Source organism: Equus przewalskii, chromosome 17 (assembly GCF_037783145.1).
Source record: "Equus przewalskii isolate Varuska chromosome 17, EquPr2, whole genome shotgun sequence".
Taxonomy (NCBI): domain Eukaryota; kingdom Metazoa; phylum Chordata; class Mammalia; order Perissodactyla; family Equidae; genus Equus; species Equus przewalskii.
In genome coordinates this window covers 66,137,707-66,157,233 of record NC_091847.1, presented here as the reverse complement: position 1 = coordinate 66,157,233, position 19,527 = coordinate 66,137,707, and the positions used below count along the sequence as shown (strand labels likewise).

Here is a 19,527-nt window from a genome sequence, read left to right as displayed (position 1 = left end):
AGGCTTTAGGGTCTATTTCTGGGTGTGATGACCCCCTGCCCTTCTTGCCCCACTCATAACCCCCGGCTTGGTGTCAGCTCCTGTGCATACCACTCTAGTTTTCAGTGTCTTCTTTTTGGGGAGGTACCTGGGAATTTCTGTTTCTTTCTTGTGAGGCCACTATATATTTAAATTTGTTATTTGAATTTAGCATGCCTAGGTGTGTAGAGAATGATGAGTTGTGTATTAGTTCAGTCTGCATTTTGCTAGAAGTGGAAGTCCCTATTTGTTCTTCAGCATACTCTAACCTGGCTTCTATCCCCACCACTCTAAGATGCCTGTTCCTGTCAAAGTCACCACTGTTTTCTGTATTGTCAAATTCAATGGACAATTTTTAGTTCACATCTTAATTTTCAGTGTGTTCATAAGAGCTGACCAGTCCCTTCTTCCTGAAACACTGTTAGCTTACATGATGCTGGTTTTCTTCCTGGGTCTCTAGCTGCTCCTTCTCTTCAGTTTAATTCCTAAATATTGTTGTCTCCCAGTGCCTGTGTAGGTTCTCTTCTCTCCTTTTTCTACAATACTTCTTCAGGTGAGCTTACCTATTTGCATTGCTTTAACATCGTCCTTATGCCAGTAGCTCCCAAATTCACATGTCCTGCCTCGGATGCCCAAAAGGCAGCTCAAACTTAAATGAGAACTCTTGATACCCATTCTCCAAATATGCTTCTCCTTTGGTCTTCTCTAATTCAATAAATAGTGGCTAAATAGTGGCTAAGAAATTTAGGAGTCATTTTCAGTTCTTCCATTTATATTTCCCCTCCTCCTGCTATATACAGTTCACTAGCTGTTGCCTGGACTATCTCTTCAATCTCCTCTTGTACAACTAGTTTCCTCTCCCTCTGAGTCCTGGCCACATGTTCCTCTTCTCCATCTCAGGGCCTTCATACTTTCTGTTTCTTCTGTTTTTCCTAGTTTTTCACTTGGCTGTCTCTTTCACATCTTTCATGTCTCAGTTCAAATGTCCCCTCTTTGGAGAAGACTTTCTCGATTACTCTATCTTAAAGTAGCCTTCTCTCTATAACTAGCTACTTTTTTACACATCACACTTCGTTCCTTCATAGCCTTTATCACTACTGAAAATTACCTTATTTGTTTTTATCTTATCTGCCTTATTTAGAACGTGAGCTCCATGAAAAGAGTAAACTTATTCAGTGTTTAAATATTATCTATCAGTGCCTAGAATAATAGTACCTGGTATATAGTGGGCACAAAAAATACTTCTGGAACAAATAAATAACAAGATACTTCCACTTCCGATTATAGCAGACTAGTTTGTATTACATGAACTCTCCCAGTGAGAACAACTATAAAATTTGGATAGAAAGTAAAAAAAAAAAAAAAATCAGACTGAAAATACCCAAGAACTATTAAGGCAGCCAAGACTCAAGGAGCCAAGATCCTGATTTGAATGGAAATGCTGAGAAGTGAGTCTGATATTTTATGCAGAATATCCACTTAAGGACTTTGCCAATTTGTAAGCAACACCCAAGAGGCTGAGAAGCTGAATAGGACTTTCAGCCATTTTGTAGAGTTTGGGAGAAAATAATTAATTCAGGATCCATCAAAGTGGAGGGCCCCAAACAAACACCCATGACTTTCAGTTGGAACTGCTGAAGAGGTACACTCCAGGACTAACCAGATTAAACCAGGAATAAAGTGGAAATAAATCAACTCTCACAAAGACTAAACCCAGTTTTTGATTAGCTCAATCCATTATGTAGTCTTTGCCAGCCTAAGGGGCTGCAAAAGCATCATCCAGAGTCTCAAATTATTCCTATAATTTTCAAATCACAGTGTCTAAAACTCAATTAAAAATTATCATACATGCTTTGAGGACAAGGACCAGAGACTAAGAGAAAAATGGGAAAAATAAATAGATCTATAAGAGTTTCAGACACAAATTATAAAATAATTATGATTAATATAGTCAAAAAATAGAAAGCCACATAGAATCTATTTTTGAAAAAAATCAGAGGGAAATTTAAGAAGTGAAAAATGAAATAACTAAAATTAAGAACTCAAGCAGATATATTGAATGCAGACTAGATACATCTTATGAGAGGAATAGTGCAGAGGAAAATTAGACAACACAAGATATCCAGACTGAATCATGGAATTTAAAAAAGATGAAAAAATGTAAGAGACTTAAGGGACAAGATGAAAATATTTATCATAGGTGAAATTAGAGTCCCAGAAGAAGAGGAGAGAGAGAATTGGGCATAAAGATATTTGAAGAGATAGTGGTGACGAATTTTCCAAAATTGATGAAAGACATCAACGCACAGATTCAAGATCTTCTATGAACATCACGCAGGATAAATTCCAGTACAATCACATTTAAGCACATTATAGTAAAACTGCTGAAAACCAAAGACAAACAGAAAAATCTCAGGGCAGCAGAGGAAAAAGAGACATATCATCCTCAAAGGAGCAACAATGGTATTGACAGCTGCCTTTCAACGGAATTGATGAAAGCTAAAAGACAACAGAATGACAATATTAAAGTACTGAAAAAAAACTTGCCAACATATTAGTATTTATTCATGATCCTGGGCAGGGAAATATTCTCTTTTTTGTTTTGATTTGTTTTGGTTTGTTTTGGGTGAGGAAGATTCACTCTGAGTTAACATCTGTTACCAATCTTCCTCTTTTTTTTCTGTTTGAGGAAGATTAGCCCTGAGCTAACATCTGTGCCAATCTTCCTCTTTTTGTGTGTGGGTCACTGCCACAGCATGGCTTGATGAGTGGTGTAGGTCTGTACCTGAGATCTGAATGTGCAAACTTGGGTTGCCAAAGTGGAGCATGCCAGACTTAACCATTGCACCATGTGGCTGGCCCCAATATTTCTTAAATAGAATACAAAAAGCATATGCATAAAGAAAACATTGATAAATAGTATTAAATTGAAAGTAAGAGCTTCTTTTCATTAAATGACACCATTAAGAATGAACATGCATACCATATCACAGGAAAAGATATTTGCAATAAAGATATCTTATACAAGACTCATGTATAAAATAAAAAGAACTTCTGCAAGGCAAGGACAGATAACTCAATTTTTAAAATGGGCTAAAAACTTTAGTGAGTACAAAAGAGGATTTCTAAATGGCTAATAAATATATGAAAATATGCTCAACATTAATAGTCACTACATAAGTGCAAATTAAGACCACAGTAAGAAACACCAACTAGAATCATGAAAACATCAAGTGTTGGTTAGGATGATGAGCAACTGGAATTCTCATATACTGCAAATGGGAGGGAAAATTGGTACAATCACTTTGGAAAATGTTTGGCATTATCATCTAAAGCTAAATATACGTCTATTATATGGTTTGGAAATTACATTCCTAGTAACATACCCAATAAAAATGTGTGCAAATGTGTACCAAGAAAGAAGAATATTCATAGCATCATTACTTATGGTAGCTCCAAAACTGGAAATGCTCTTCAGTACCAGAACCACATCTGGCACTTATTGTGTGTTCAATGAATGTAAGTTTTATTATTCTTTTTAGCCTTTGAAAGTCTACATATTTTGTCAATTCCAGAAATCTGCCCAGCTGAGAACCAATAACACCTACTCAGAAATATCTAATTACATATAATAATTGAAAATGCCTAAATAAAATAATTCTTATCTCAGGGCTGGCCTGGTGGTGCAGCAGTTCAGTTCACATGTTTCTCTTTGGTGGCCTGGGGTTCGCTGGTTCGGATCCCAGATGTGGACCTACACACTGTTTGTCAAGCCACGCTGTGGCAGGCGTCCCACATATAAAGTAGAGGAAGATGGGCACAGATGTTAGCTCAGGGCCAGTCTTCCTCAGCAAAAAGAGGAGGATTGGCAGCAGATGTTAGCTCAGGGCTAATCTTCCTCAAAAATATTAATTAATTAAAAAAATAAAATAAAAAAATCCAGTTAAAAAATAATTCTTATCTCAAGAATTGTTGAAAACTTGTGGTATATTTAATCACTGACTTTCTTTTTACTTTCAAGTACCATAATTTTAATATTAGGCATAAATTAAATTCAACTTTGTTTTTAAGAGGCATATTCTTATTTATACCGGAATAAAGCCTTTTCTCCCTATTGAATTGCAGAACTAAGTTTTTCAAATAAATATCTTGCAAGGAGACAAAGCAAGCTTTTCAATTATTATTTTGCTATGAATCATCAATTAACCTCTTCTGTCCCACAGACAAGAGGTGGAAAGCTAACCTGAAGTGATCAGGAGTCTCATTTGGTAGCTGTGACCCAGCTGTATGGTTTCTGTATGGATCTCAGAGCTTTTTCTAAGCCTCTCATGCTCCCTTTCTAAATGATGGCCAAAAAAATGTAATAGATGTAATCCTAATCCTAAAAAGCATTGGTTTAAAATAATTATACATACACAATGCAAACTGGAACTCTGTATAATGTGACTGGTTAAAATTCTTACATATTCTTTCCGAAAATGGGGAAACAAGAGTCCACAGTTAGTGGCAAAGGAACGAGTCATAATCTAACATTGATTTAGGAGATTTTTTTCCCCCATCTTCCCATTACATTTTATATATGTGTCTACAATAATAAATACTTAATTGTAATGAATGGTTTCTATTTATGTATCATCATTCAAATGGCAGAAATAACATCTTTTCAGTTAAGTATCTTCAATCCTAGTTGAGTGCCTGGCACTTAGTAGGAACTCAGATATGTCAAATAGATGAAAACTAAAGGATGTGGTAAATACATTAGGGAGAGCTGTGAATTCCAGGCCAAGACCTCAGATTTATAAATCACAAGGGAGGAGAAAATTTTGTAGGATTTGATATCCTGTGGATGACCTAATAGAAATCAAACTTCTAAAAATGCAAAGTTAAAAATACACCAGTTGGATGATGTTTACCTCAAGATGATCTAGTAATCTGCTTCAACCTGGAAACAAGCTTACTCTAATTTATTACAATGCACTCTTTTGCTTACTTTTTAACAGTCTTTGCTTGTATAAGAACTTTTATTCTTTCATTTCCAGTAGAATTAAAAAAATAAATTTACTCTCAAATATTTAATTATTCAAATTTACTATTTTTAGTATAGTATAAATTTATAGTATAGTATAAATTTAGTATAGTATGAATTTACTACAATTTTTTTCAGACAATAAATATCTTCAGGGGCCAGCCCAGTGGTGTACTGGTTAAGTTCATGGGCTCTGTGGATTTGGATCCCAAGCACAGACCTACATACCACTCTTTGAGCCATGCTGTGGCAGCATCCCACATACAAAATAGAGGAAGATTGGCACAGATGTTATCTCAGTGACAATCTTCTTTGAGCAAAAAGATGAGGATTGGCAACAGATGTTAGCTCAGGGCCAATCTTCCCCACCAAAAAGAAGGAGAGAAAAGAAAGAAAGAAGGAAGAAAGGAAGAAAGGGAGGGAGGGAGAGAGGGAGGAAGGAAGGAAGGAAGGAGGGAAGACAGAGAAAGGAAAAGAGAGAGAGAGAGAGAGAGAGAGAAAGGAAGGAAGGAAGGAAGGAAGGAAGAAAGGAAGAAAGAAAGATCATCATTACAATGTCTCCTAACAAAAATTGTTCCCATGTGCCCAAGATCTTAAGTAAGAAAACTCCAAAGGAATCCTCTGATATGTCTATCAGAACTTAAGTTTGGATTATATTTATTATCAATACATCTTATACAAGGCTCTTAAATAGTCATCTTATTTTCCTGGTATTTCATTAAGTAAACATGGGGATATTATCATTCCAATTTTACTGACAAAGAAGACAAAAGGTGTGAAGCCCACTGCCTTACCTCAGCAGTCAGAAATGTGGTAGCAGATATCAGAGTGGAACTTGTTTCTCTCAGATGTTTCCTTTGTGTCTCTATAAGCAATTATGCTTTCTTTTCCAAAGCTTCTTTTCACACAGTTTTAATTACAAGTTTCTGTTATGTTTATGTTCCACATGTAGGGCTGGTTTTCCTTCAAAAGATTTCCACTCCACTTTTTCCCAACTACTTCATTGCCTAGGGTGGTTGAGGAGAAGAATATTCTGCTTAAACAAAGTTATCATAAAACCAGCATATGCACAGCTAATTTTTAAAAAGTTATTGTATTAGAATACAAAATTTACTCATATTACTACTCAGATTTTCAAAGAAAATAACTTCTCTCTTTCCTACAACCTATCCTAATTACCCTCCACTCCACTAGGCAGCAGGCGTAGACAAGTGAAGGTGGGATTGGGGGAAGTAACACGTGTGCTCAGTTAGCCATCTTGATCCAGAGATCCTCTGGATTTAAATCTCACGTCCTCTGTACCACAGGGAGCATCTGAGGTAGCAATGAGTTTGAGGAAACTTGATTAATAGGCCTGTCAACTACAAACCAAGTAAGATGTCTACCAAATAACGACCTTGGTTCTGGAATAGCTGACCAGATACCATTTTTTCCTGGCAGTGATTAGAGAGCAGAATCAATAGTCTTCTAAGGTCACTCCTGCTTCCTCATAATAAGCTCATATCATCTGATTACAGGTCTTTTCCTTTTGGAGGCTGAGACAAAAAAAAAAAAAATTGTTTATCCAAAAGTAAGTCCAGAACACATTCCTATTTTAATGTATGGGCAAATATTTTCTTATACAATAAGAGAATATTTCTCCTGCTCAGTCCTTGCTTCTGCAGAAACATCTGTAATGGGGGGGGGGGTCTATATTGAGCTCTGCATTTTATCTCATAACTGATTCCTGCCCCAGGAGTCAAAGGCTGATGAAAGTGCAACAAAAATAAAAACTAACAATCTGTTCTACAGGGAGTCTAACAGCTCTCTCCACGAGACCAAAGACCACAAGACATGACCAGAGTAAAAATGGAATGGTTATGCCTGGAGTCCACTTGCTACATGTTTAGAATTTCGGCCTGAGAAGCCTAGATGTGTTGTTTATGGAAAATAAATCAAGTATAATTTTAGATGGAAGGTCTATTAAATTAATAGTTGTGCCACTTAGATAAAGTAAAGTAAAGACTGGTATAAACTACAGTCTGGATTCAACCATATTGGACCATCCATGTGGGGCTGATAAAGGCAAACAAAATGACTAGTTACTATGTCTCGATAGGAGTGTTACTGATCATCTCTGGAGGCAGGGAGTGGCTGGCGTAAGGTCTTCCCTCAGGCTCCAGCACCGTGACCGGAACGAGCTGAAGCCTTTTCTCAGGAGCAACTAAAATATAGTATCTCCTCCATAGCCGGCCCCCTCCTGTTGCACATGTGACAGCCGCTGACAACACTGGCAGACAACTTTGGATACCTGGCAGTTCCCTTAACAACTTTAGCAAGAGTGAGAACAGCAAGCCACAAGTCCTATTTTAGAATCATCTTCAACTGTAAGGAGCAGCGTCAGAAAACCACCCTTACTACTGACAGAAGATGGCCTGGGAACTCAGAAAACCGTTGACAGTTGATTAAATTGTTTTTCCTTCTCATATTTGTCACTTTTCCATCATGTATATTTTCAAGAAAAAAGTTTAATTATAAATCTAATAATCTAATCTAATAATCAATAATCAAATCTGATAATCTAATCCATCAAATCTAATAATCTAATAATCAATCTAGAATTGAATTAAAGCCTTGGTTTTGTGAAGCTTAAAAATTTCCAAGTCTCTTGAGACTATTTGCTCCTCTATAAATCAAAGATTTTCTAATGAATCATCTAAGACCAAGCAAAAGTTACATTTTAGCATTCTTCATATCAGTGTTTTATTAACTTTATGCTTAAGACTATAAGTGATTGACCAGAAGCTAAATTAATTCTACTATGAATTCTTTTAAGATTAAGCAGAATTAAAAAAACCAGTATGTCTTTCAAAGATAAAACCTTTTAATATTTTGATATATTTCCTGTTAGTCTTTTATAAAATTTATAGTAAATGTCTATACACTCATATTTTATATAGTGGTTCTTATACATAGTGTTCCATAACATGATTTTTATTTCACATAACATTAAATAGGATTGACTTTTTCTATAATTGGTGACTATAAATTTACAGAATTTAAATGAATAGAACTATGGTTACATTTAGAGAAACAATCTAGAATAGGAAATTTTTCTTTCTGATTTAAAGAAAGCATGACCAGACTATTATGTAACAGCAAATGGACATGTGGCATCATTAAGAAAATTTTACTGTTCTATTAAGAATTAAAAGTTACTTATCCATGGGATTAATACACTTTATGTGTCTTGGAATCTCTCAAACATTTAACATCCCTCATGCTGGAATCCATTTGTAATTATTATTTAATATCTATACTTAATTTTTCAAAGCCTATTCCTCTTTAAAAGAAATCTCAGCTGAAGAAAGAGAGCTAGTAACATACATAAAACATTTTGCCTTGATGTCATTTTACCTAGTCAGTGTAGGTCGAACAGAAAGGCCTAGTCATACTTGCATTAAGTGAGAAAGAAGTATATCCTAAAGTTCCAATTTGTTTCCTATTCCAAAAATCAACACACAAGTTTCATTTAATCATATTTTGTAAACATCATTGGAGAAAACAAATTTCAAAGTGTACCCTTTCAGCACACGATATGGTGAGCTATACAAGTTTCATAAGAACTATAAATAAATGGCCGAGAAACTAATATTTTGGGCTTGGCATTTTGAGGTGGGGGATCCCCAAAGAGGAACATGGACAGATATGCCTATGGCTTAAAAAAACATTCTTCTACGACTAGTGCCATCAAGGCAAGTAGGAAACCCTAAATAGGAGGAGAGTGTGGGGATCATAGAATGATGTCATAAATGGCCATATCATCAGCCCACTCTGAGACCTTTGAATATGTAGTTGTTTGCAAAGCAACTTACTTAAGAAACAGAAATCAAAAAGATCAAAGTAACCTGAGATTGAAAGTCACATCAAAACTACATCCATGAAAAAGATCAACTATTTCTTGATTGTCCTTCTTAAAAAGTTCATAGTTCTATCTTCAGAAATGAACCTCCACTGTCAGTGTAACTGCCTGGATCTAAAGAAATGTCGCAACTCTAAACTAAATCATTAAAAGAAAGGGTTCGATAAAGTTTTATGCGCAATGAAATTCTCAACTCATAAATTATTCCAGTTTTGCATTGGCAAATTCTAGTTCATAATAGCTTAATGTTTTCAGATAAAGAGAGCTGTTTCAAAAGTTAAAGAGCAGACATGCAGAAGGGGCCAACAATGGCTCTTAAGAATGGATTACTGCAACTTGAACCTTTTCACATTTTTTCTTCATTAGCCTCCTTGATACTTTCCCCTCCCAAGTATGCCAAAAGTCTGGTTTTGTGAGTCACTGAATTCAGCCTTTTTTCTTAAAGTGATCTCTCAGTCTGAGATATTGAATGTTATTGGCAAGCTCTATTAATTTACGTCATGTTGGCTAGAAGAAAGCGGTTACAAAGCAGTCATCAGCCCAGGACCTTAGGGACAAGAGAACTTGGAATACCAAGCTTCTCAAAACAAAGGGAGCTCAAAGAAATGAGTCCTACTTACAGACAAATATGACAGAACTGCAACACTCTCACAGCCCTACTTCACAAATCAAAATGGGGCATGTCCTGAATTCAATGAAGAAAACCAAAGATCTCCAGAAATTGAGTACAGTTTAGCTCATGACCAAAGAGTGAATATTTTATACTCACAAAAATACCATTGTTAATAGTGATTTATATAGAAAGTGAGAATACAACGGCTCATTACAACAGTACTCACTAACCTAGAACTCCCATCAACCTCCTAGGAGGTCACGCCCTTTAGCTCCACCACTGCAACCAGGCCCATGGACACAAGCACCCATGACAGGCCAGACTGCCTGGGACCCTTAGGCAATTACAACATCAACAGAATTTGTACCAAATTGAGTGGATACCAATCACTGCTAATTACAATGCTCATGCATAGGGAGAAAGGCAAGTGCTCAATGCCACCCCAGACTTCTGTAGTTCCCTTTGGCCTGTCCTCTGTTTTCTCAGATCTGGTGAATGCCACCATTGTCCTTCATCTCAGTCCCTTTCACTGCAGCCTTTGGAATCCTAATCCCATTCTAATCAACATCCTACATCTTCATCTTGTCATAGAAGTCTCTCTACCTCCAGGTCCTAAGGTAAACCTGCCCCTGGCCCTGCCCCCAGGATAGCCCTTCTCCTGCAGCTCCCCCTAAAATGGATATAAGATTCTCCCACCCACTTTTGTCTCCAAACATGAGCATTTCTCCTGCTTCTTGAGGCTTCTGCCTTGTGGTCACACCCTCTGCTATGCTTCATCACTCTTTTAGATCACGGTTCCACCTTCCTCTCCACCCCAGTGCCTGCATAACACTGGAGATGATGCTACCCATGGAGACAGAATAAAAAAGGTAAACTTCTTTAATGATATTATGAGACCGTGGATCCCCTCGGGAATTTATAATTTAATCAATAACATTAAAAGTAATGTGATTACAGTTTGCATAATAAAACATTTAAAATATATAGATATTTCTGTAGGATTATAAAAACAAATTCTTACTGGTTCCTATTCAATAAGTGAAACACTGTTTAATTTACTTCAAATGAATTAATGCAAGAAATAGGATGTTACTAAACTTTTAATGACGCTGCTTGTTTGAGGGGTCTGCATACATACTAAAAAGTAGGTTAAATTTAACTTCTGCTAAAAAACTCTGCTTTTATGATCTGATGTTTAGAGTCTTCCATATTCCCTTTTTTAAAGTACAGTTGTTGCTGTTTTTTTCTTGAGGAAGATTAGCCCTGAGCTAACATCTGTGCCCATCTTCCCCCATTTTATGTGGGACACCTGCCAGAGCATGGCTTGATAAGCGGTGCTAGGTCAACGCCCATGATAGAAACTGGTGAACCCTGGGCTGCCCAAGTGGGGCGCACAAACTTAACCACTCCGCCACCGGGCCAGCCCCTAAAGTTTTTATTGAAGCACAACACTCATTTCCTTTTGATTTACACTTAAGCCTTTATAAATGGATTAATTTTTTAAATTATGTGTGTCTTTTCCTTTATAGGTTCTCAGTCCTGTCTTGGTTAATCAACAACTTGAGGAATACTGGCATATACACAAAATCTCTTATTTCTTCTTTCTTTAGTCAGTTTGGAACTTATCTTGATATGCTTTTTTCCAGATGAATAGGCTGTTGGGTCAGCACCATTTTAAAAATAACCCATCTTTTCCCTTTTAACTGAAATATCATTTTTGTTATGTATCAAATATCCACATGTGCTGGGATCTATTTCTGAGCTCTCTAGTTTGTTCGCTGACTTGTCTCTTTCTAAGTCAAAACCAAAGCCAATAAGGAGGTCATGATATGCTTCAATCTCGAGAGGCAAGTTGTTCCTTACTGGTCTTCTTGTTCACGTTTATTATTCCACATGGTCTTTAAGAGCACTTTATCCAGTTCTCCCTGCAACTAATCTTATTCCAATTTAAATTAGACTTGTCTTACATTTGCTCAATTTGGGGAGAATTCATACTTTTATGATATTAAAACTTTCTATCTAAAAACAGATATTGTTTAATCTATGTAACTTTTTTTCAGATGGTCTATTGTTATTTTTGTCCTCTTTTATAACTGGTTGCTAGTACAGAAAAAACTAATTTATTTTTACTTATCTACCTTAGGTCAATTTCAACATTAGTATTTCAATGAACATTCTAAACCTTCCTCACTGTTCAAGCTGTCCTCATTCTCATCAGACATCCTTATTTCCTGCTTCATTAAAAAAAAAATTGGGGTTATCAGCTTTCCAGACTCCTGTGTGCGTAGTCACCTATGTTCATAACCATTCTTAACATTTTTTCCTCCATTCTTGGAGGATGAAATTTGTTTCTTCCTGTTCAAGTCCAGACTCTGTTGACTCCAACCCTTTCAACTTCCTTGAGGACCTTGCTCCATTACTTATGCTCCCTTCTTTCCTGCATTTTCCACCTCTGCTTCTTATTTCTTTTCCTCAGCCCCTACTCTGTGCTCTGTTAAATTCCTCCTTTCTGTTGTGGAGAGACTCCTTTAATTATCTTGGCCATTCAGCCATTTCCAACCGTCAGAAACACATTACTCTGATTGGTAGCTCTTCTCCTACCTTCCCTTAACATAGGCTAAAGCGATGGCTCTATGAGCTCAGAGTGAGAAGGCAAGGGTCTGGTTCCCAGACACCTCCTCATCCTCTCTCTTGCTCCTCTGTATTTGGGGCAAAAGTGGGGGATGAGGGGACAGAAAAATGTCTCCCTCCTTGACTGAAGAAAGTTGCATTCCTCTATGTTGGCTGTCCCTGCCTCTGTGGCTAACACTCAATGGCCATCAATGTTCTCCAGGGAGCACATGCTCAAATGCTGGCTTTCTCTTCTAGTACATTTATGGATTCTTAAGTACGCCCTGGTAAAAGATGCATCTGCTGCACAGTTGGAAGAGCGTCTCCCTGTTGCACAGCTTCCTCAGGGAGGAGATCTGCCTACAGGCATCTATCTCTTCTCCACTGCCCAGTTAGCTCCTACACAGGCAGTCCACCTCACTCCCTGGAATAGATCCCATTCCCTGACCAAATGGCCACAGTATTTTGCAAATTATCCCTCAGAGTGGATTTTACTTCCCCACCCCTTGAATCTGGATTCAGTCATGAAACTTGCTTTAGCCAGTGGAACATAAAAAAATGTGACTTTGGGGGTTTGTGTGCATGAGCCAAGTCATACTGCTATTGTAAAGCAAAACCCAGCCCTATGCTATGTACAAGAGGCACTCCTAAGGCAATGCAATTCGGTAAAGATAAAAATAAAAGGACGAACAAATACAAATAAAAAGAAAGCACAGGCAGTGATTTTGATATCAGTGAACGTGGAATTCATACCAGACAGCAATTTTACAAGACTTTTTTTTAATGCTAACGGTAAGAATTCACAAGGAAGATAAGATATGAATATCTATGCACCAAATAACTTAGCAATAACTTTAATGAAGTAAAAACTACAGAATATACAAGGAGAAACAGAAACACTAAAAACAGGACACTTTAATTTACTTTCCAATCCAAAACAGGCCAAATAGTCAAAAAATATAAGATACAAGAAGATAGAAATAATCACAGAAACAAAAGGGACTCTGAAGCTACTTTGCACAACTCTATGAAAATAAATAAACCCAGATGAAATGGATAATTTTCCAGGAAAATGTAATCAACCAAAACTCCTCCTGGCAGATTCAGAAGTTTTAGAGAGCTCAATTTCCACTGAAACTGATAAATTAGGTTGTAGCAGCATAAGCATAGTTAAGAATATCAAGGTTAACATGGTAAGATAATACTAAAGCGGTGTGCCTGAATTAGGGAAATCCTAAAGAAGTGGTTGCAAATTAACTTAATTGTTGCTTATATATGTTGTAAATATCTCTTCCACCCTAAAAAAGTACCATTCTCTAGTCTCACAGAGGAATCTTTAGAGAGTAGGTAATTCTAATACTATTTAAACTGTCCCACATCTTAGAAAAATGAAAACTTCTAGATTATTTTACAAATTATAACACTGATACTAAAGTCGGATCCATTGCAAAAAAGATGATCAATTTTACTTATGACTATCAATTCAAAAGGTCAATAAAATATTAACAAACAGCACATTAAGAGAATAACGTGTCTTAATCAAGTGGGGTTCCTCCCACCACCACCTGTGCAAGAATGCAAGAATAGTTCAATAGTACAAAATTTATTCATGTATTTTAGCATATTAATAAATCCATGGAGAAAAACTGTGTTTATATGATAGTCCTTGAAAAAGAATTTGATAAAAATCAAATTTACTCTTATTTTTTCAAAAAAAGCACTCAAAATAAGAGTTGACGAAAACTTCCTTTATATGATTATACATATTTTACCTCAGCCCTAAGGCTAGTATATTTCCTAACGGGGAAACACTGGAGATATTCCCTCTAAAGTCAGGAACTCGACAAAGATGCCCACAATCACCACGACTATTTCAAACTGTCTAACTGATTGCCTAATACCTCCAACACTATAGAAAATTAAAGGTATAACAATTGGAAAAAATAAAAAAGATCTCTATATTTGAAGATGGCATGATTGTACACCTGGAAAATTTAAGAAGTAGCAAATGAAACTAAGTACTAATGAGAGAATTCAGCAAGGTAGCAGGACATAAGATTATTAATACACAGAATTAACATACATATATATATAGACACACAAACAATAACAGAAATAATGGAACAAGTAGACCCCATTTCAATAACAACAAAAGACAAATACTTAGGACTTTAATAAGAAATACCCAGAACATAAAGGAGAATCTTTCTAATACTCACAAAGGATAGAAAAGTTAACTTGGGAAGATGTGGAGAAAAAGGAACCCTTGCGAACTCCTGGTGGGAATGTAAATTGGTACAACCACTATGTAAAATAGTACAGAGGTTCCTCAAAAAATTAGAGATAGGACTACCACATGATCTACTCCTGGGTATTTATCTGAAGGAAACAAAAACACTAACTTGAAAAGATATCTGTCTCCTCATGTTCACTGCAGCACTATTTACAAGAGTCAAGATATGGAAGCAACCTAAGTATCCACTGGGAGATGAATGGATAAAAAAATTTTGGTATATATATATATATATACACAATGGAATATTATTCAGCCATAAAAAAGAAATAAATCATGAAACATAGATGAATCTTGATGGCATTATGCTGAGTGAAATAAGTCAGACAGAGAAAGACAAATATTGTATGATCTCACTTATCTGTGGAATCTGGAAAAAAAAGCCAAAACCAAACTCACAGATACAGAGGACAGATTGGTGGTTGCCAGAGATGGGGGGGGGAGGGCAGGCAAAATGGGTAAAGGGGGTCAAAAGGTACAAGCTTCCAGTTATAAAATAAATAAGTCCTGAGGATATAATGCACATCATGGTGACTGTAGTTAATAATACTGTATCGCATATTTGAAAATTACTAAGATAGCAGATCTTAAAAGTTCTCATTATAAGAAAAAAAATGTGTGACTACATGTGGTGACAGATGTTAACTAGACTTATTGTGATGATCATTTCACAATATTTACACATATCGAATCCTTATGCTGTCCATCTGAAACTAATATGTTACATGTCAATCATATCTCAAAAAAAATAAATAAAACTTTTAAAAAGTTAACTTGGATAAATGTAAAGATATGCTATATTCTTTGATAGGAAGACTCAATATCATTCTGGAAATATCTTCCAAAATCTCAGAAGCATTTATTCTCGATATAATAATCACATTTCTAGGAATCCCATATATGTGTATATATATATACACACATGTGTGTGTAAGTATGCGTAAGTACAGATAGTGAATATAGACAGATATAGATATCATATATAACATATATACATGTATATGCATATATCTTATCTGTGCTAATATGAAATGACAGTTGTGCAAGGTTATCCTTTTCAGGATTGTTTGTAAAAGCAAAAGATTGGAACACAAATATCCAGCAATAGGGGACTAGCTGAATACATCATGGTAGATCCATACAATAGAAAACGACGCATCCACAAGAAAGAATAAAGAAGATCTCTATCAACTACGGACTTGGAAACATCTCCAGGATACATTTTTATGTTAAAAAAAAAAGGAAGAATAAAAGAGCACAACCAGAGGCACTCACAACTAGAATATACAACTAAATACCAGGGGCTTTGGGGAGAAGAAAAAAAAAAGATTGGCAACAGATGTTAGCACAGGTGCCAATCTTTAAAAAAAAAAAGAATAAAAGAGTGTATATTTTAGGCTATCTTTTATGAAAGAAAGGAGGGGAAACAATACACTCCTATTTTCTTGTATTTGCATGAAGAAACACTGGGGGACAAAAAATAAACTAATAAAAATGATCATCTATAGCAGCTAGAGGAAAAAGGGTGGGAAGGAGTAGGAACGAGACTTCTATGCATTCTTCTTATATATTTTGATATTTGAATCAAAAAATTAAAATTAGTAAAAGTAAGATGTTTTCTTAGAATTTGGTGCCAATTTTTAGGGCAAAGATACCTGGATAAACTTTAGCAAAGTAACATGGTTTTAGATGTTACATGAGGAAATTGCCAATCTTTTACTTTCAATTTGCCAATCTTTTATTAGGGAACTTTATTTTTCAATGGAACTTGAGAACTCAGAAAACTTCATGAAATCAAGTTTTTACGAAATCCTTTATGTCAGTTACTGAGGATACAGTAAGAACACAGGTTCTTGCTCTCAAAGAGTTCAGACTTGAAGGAGAGACCAAAAATAAGCATGTGATTACAGAGCGTAAGAACACCAAGAGCTCTACACAACGTAGAACGTGATTACCTACCTTCTACCGCCAGGGAAGGCTTCCGAGAGGAGATGAGAGCCAAGATAGACTCTAAGGGACGACTAGGAGCTTGAAGGTGATGCCGGGGAGGCTCGGGGCTGAGGGTGCATTTCAAGCACAGGGGATAGCAAGTGCCATGTTCAGTACTGCTTCCATTTTCTTACAGGATACGTTTCAAGTTCCTTAGCCTCAAAGCAACCCTTCCCAACTTGGCTCTTGCCTATCTTTCCACCCTCATCTCCTGCCACTCTGGAAGCCTAGACCTATATACGGGCTGTATGAACTGGAAGGACAGAAATTGTGGTCAGAGTAATTTATTGGCATATAAGATTTCACATGCAGGGTGGCCCCTGGTCTAGAGAATCTCTGGAATGTCCCTTGGAGTTGTGGATGTCAGCTCTAAAGTAAGAGTGTTTGCTGAGCTGATCAAAGGGAGATGGCAAGATTTTGGAGCAGAGGGAAAAACCGCGACCCAGGTGCACTAAGCTCAATAAATATTGGAGAGCAGGGCCCATATGAATCTAACTTCATTTACCAAGTAAGTACTGTGTTCCAAGTGCTGTCCTCAGAAAGATCTTTTAAATGCATAAATCATGTTACACCCTTGCTTAAAATCATTGCATTTAAAATAAAATTAAAGCTCTTTCATCTGGCCTTCATATTCAGGTCCCATAAATTCTGTCCCCAGCCCACATCTCTAACCACGCTCTGTGACACACTCTCCCTCTCACAATGGCCTCTTTCAGTCTCTGGACGTGTTGCACTGCCCATCTGCAGTGCCCTCTCCGTCCCTTGCTCCATCGCCTAAATCCTACTGATCCTGCCATTCTCACAGTAAACGTCAGCTCCTCAGGCCTTTCCTCCTGACCACCTCTCCACCATCTAAGTTATACCTCCCATGAATCCTTTGTTACAGCACTCTACATTTTCTTTCATATTAGATTTTGTAATTATGTATACGTATATGTTTACTTTTTTAAAGAGTTTCTTGCCTCATGAGACTACAAGCTTCATGAGGGAAGGAATTATTTTGTTCAGTACTTAGAAAAATTCCTGGTGTGTAGGAATCAGTAAAGATTTGTGAAAAGAAGGAATAAATTTAATCTTCATAACCTTGCAAAATGATATTCTTATCCCCTCTTTTCAGATGTGGAAGTTGAGTTCAGAAAGGTTAGGTGATCCATTCAACATTCCAAAATAAGAGTGCAAACCCCAATCCCATGATCGTACATGCCATATTATCTCCCAAATGAACAGGGGCTTCTCATGAAAATAAAAAAGAAAGGCCTGGGAGTGGCATAGGCAGCTAAAGAGGATGCTAACCTGTCTCCCGGTTCCGGTTTATGAGGTTATGGTCAAGGACAAACAGCAGTCTCTGTGGGGTTGAAAATGAAGTAGGGTCCTTGGGGTCTCAACTAAAATAAAGACGTGACAGAATATTCTGTACATAGGTTGAGGAATAGGGCTTTTGGAGGATCCTGTGGAACTGAGTTAAGAGACTGGACAGCAGCAAGAAAACGGGCAAGCAAAGGGGGTGAGGTTTCCGAGCAGCCATGGGGATAAAGGAACGAACGGATGGCCGACTGATGCAAGTGAGTACTCTGGAAGTGCGGGGGCCTCTGGGAACAGGCCTGGACAGAATCAGAGGGCGTGAACTACAGGAAGTATCAGGGCGATCAGGAAGTACTCCATCAGTAGGAGGCTACGGTGGAAACTACCTTCCTCTAAGTTTTCTGAGCACACTTCTCCCTGGAGAGCCTTCTGCTCCACTAAATGGCCTGTCTGCCCCTCATCAAGTTCTGGCACATTCCCTAGTTCCTTGGAAACTCCTGCTTCGCTGCTATTAGCTGAGCTATGTCCTGCTGCAGGGCCAGGTCAAGACAATAAATCATGATCAGTAGAGGAAGTAGGAGTAGTGACTACACAGCAGCGCCAGGAAGCATTTTCCAGGAGGAGACTTAGAAGTTTAAAGTGTCTGGGACATGTTTCACACCGCATCTTACGCTCTCAGAAGTGAGCGTAAATCTGGGTATAGTCTTAGACCACTTAAGAATGTGGCAGGCCTAAAAGGAATGGACATGAATGGTTTTTAAAAACACTAAAGCTCCTGGCTTCAGACATATTCCATTATAGTTAAAATCTGTACACTTATGTTATATTCAAAGATAGATAAAAAGTAATAATATTAGGTTTATTATGTCAATCACTAAAAAGGAAAATATTTGGTATTAACAGTTGCTAAGAAAAACTATACCTTAAATCTGGAATCCAAATCATTCAAAACAGATATCCTACGAAGTGTGTAGAAATAGTCTGGTGGCTCCTGAAAGGCAACAACAGCTGGCTCCCAGACACCCTTTGCCTAGAAACAGTTGCTAGGCAGTACTAGATTTGCTCACAAATGCACTTTCCACCCAATGATCAGTATTATGAAGACATATGCCATCTCCCAATCAATTTTTCTACTCCTGTTTCATTAAAGGCAAGAGACTCTGGTAAACATTATTGATGATGGCTCACACTCTCATGGACACTGAATCATGCTACGCTATTTCCTGGACAAAATGATTAAGATCTTGGCCTTCTATGTCTAGGTGTGTTTACAAAAGCCTGAAAGCTACATATTTCATTTGTTCTTAATTTCTTTGAGACTGAGTATAAATGTTGTCTAGGGACCAAAATAACAGAATAATGGATCTGAGACTCATTTTCTTTCAAGTTCTTTTTGTTGATGCATAAAAAACCAATACTACAATTCATTTAATTGAAACTCATTTTAAAAGCATTTAGTAGACAGATTCTGAGAATTTGACTTATTTAAAGAAAACAATTATGTCATCATTTTAGATCTTTTTTTTTTTTTGAGGAAGACTAGCCCTGAGCTAACATCTGCCAATCTTCCTCTTTCTGCTGAGGAAGACTGGCCCTGAGCTAACATCTGTGTCCCACTTCCTCTATTTTTATACGTGAGACACCCACCACAGCACGGCCTGACAAGTGGTGCCATGTCCGCACCCAGGATCCGAACCGGGAAACCCCGGGCTGTTGAAGTGGAAGGTGGGCACTCAACTGCTGCGCCACTGGGCCCACCCCCCAGATCTTTAAGG

At 37.1% G+C, this 19,527-nt stretch overlaps 1 protein-coding gene across 1 annotated transcript in view; it reads right to left on the bottom strand.

Annotated features, from left to right (window-relative positions):
* The window catches only part of C17H2orf88 (chromosome 17 C2orf88 homolog), a 45,524-nt gene extending 26,714 nt beyond the window's left edge, over nt 1-18,810 (bottom strand). Inside the window, exons 1-2 of the mRNA XM_008516516.2 lie at nt 18,675-18,810; nt 5,839-6,051 (exon numbers count right to left, since the gene is read on the bottom strand). The gene's annotated coding sequence lies outside the window, so the exon portion shown is untranslated. The remainder of the gene's footprint in view (nt 1-5,838; nt 6,052-18,674) is intronic.
* Between the last annotated feature and the right edge of the window lie 717 nt (nt 18,811-19,527).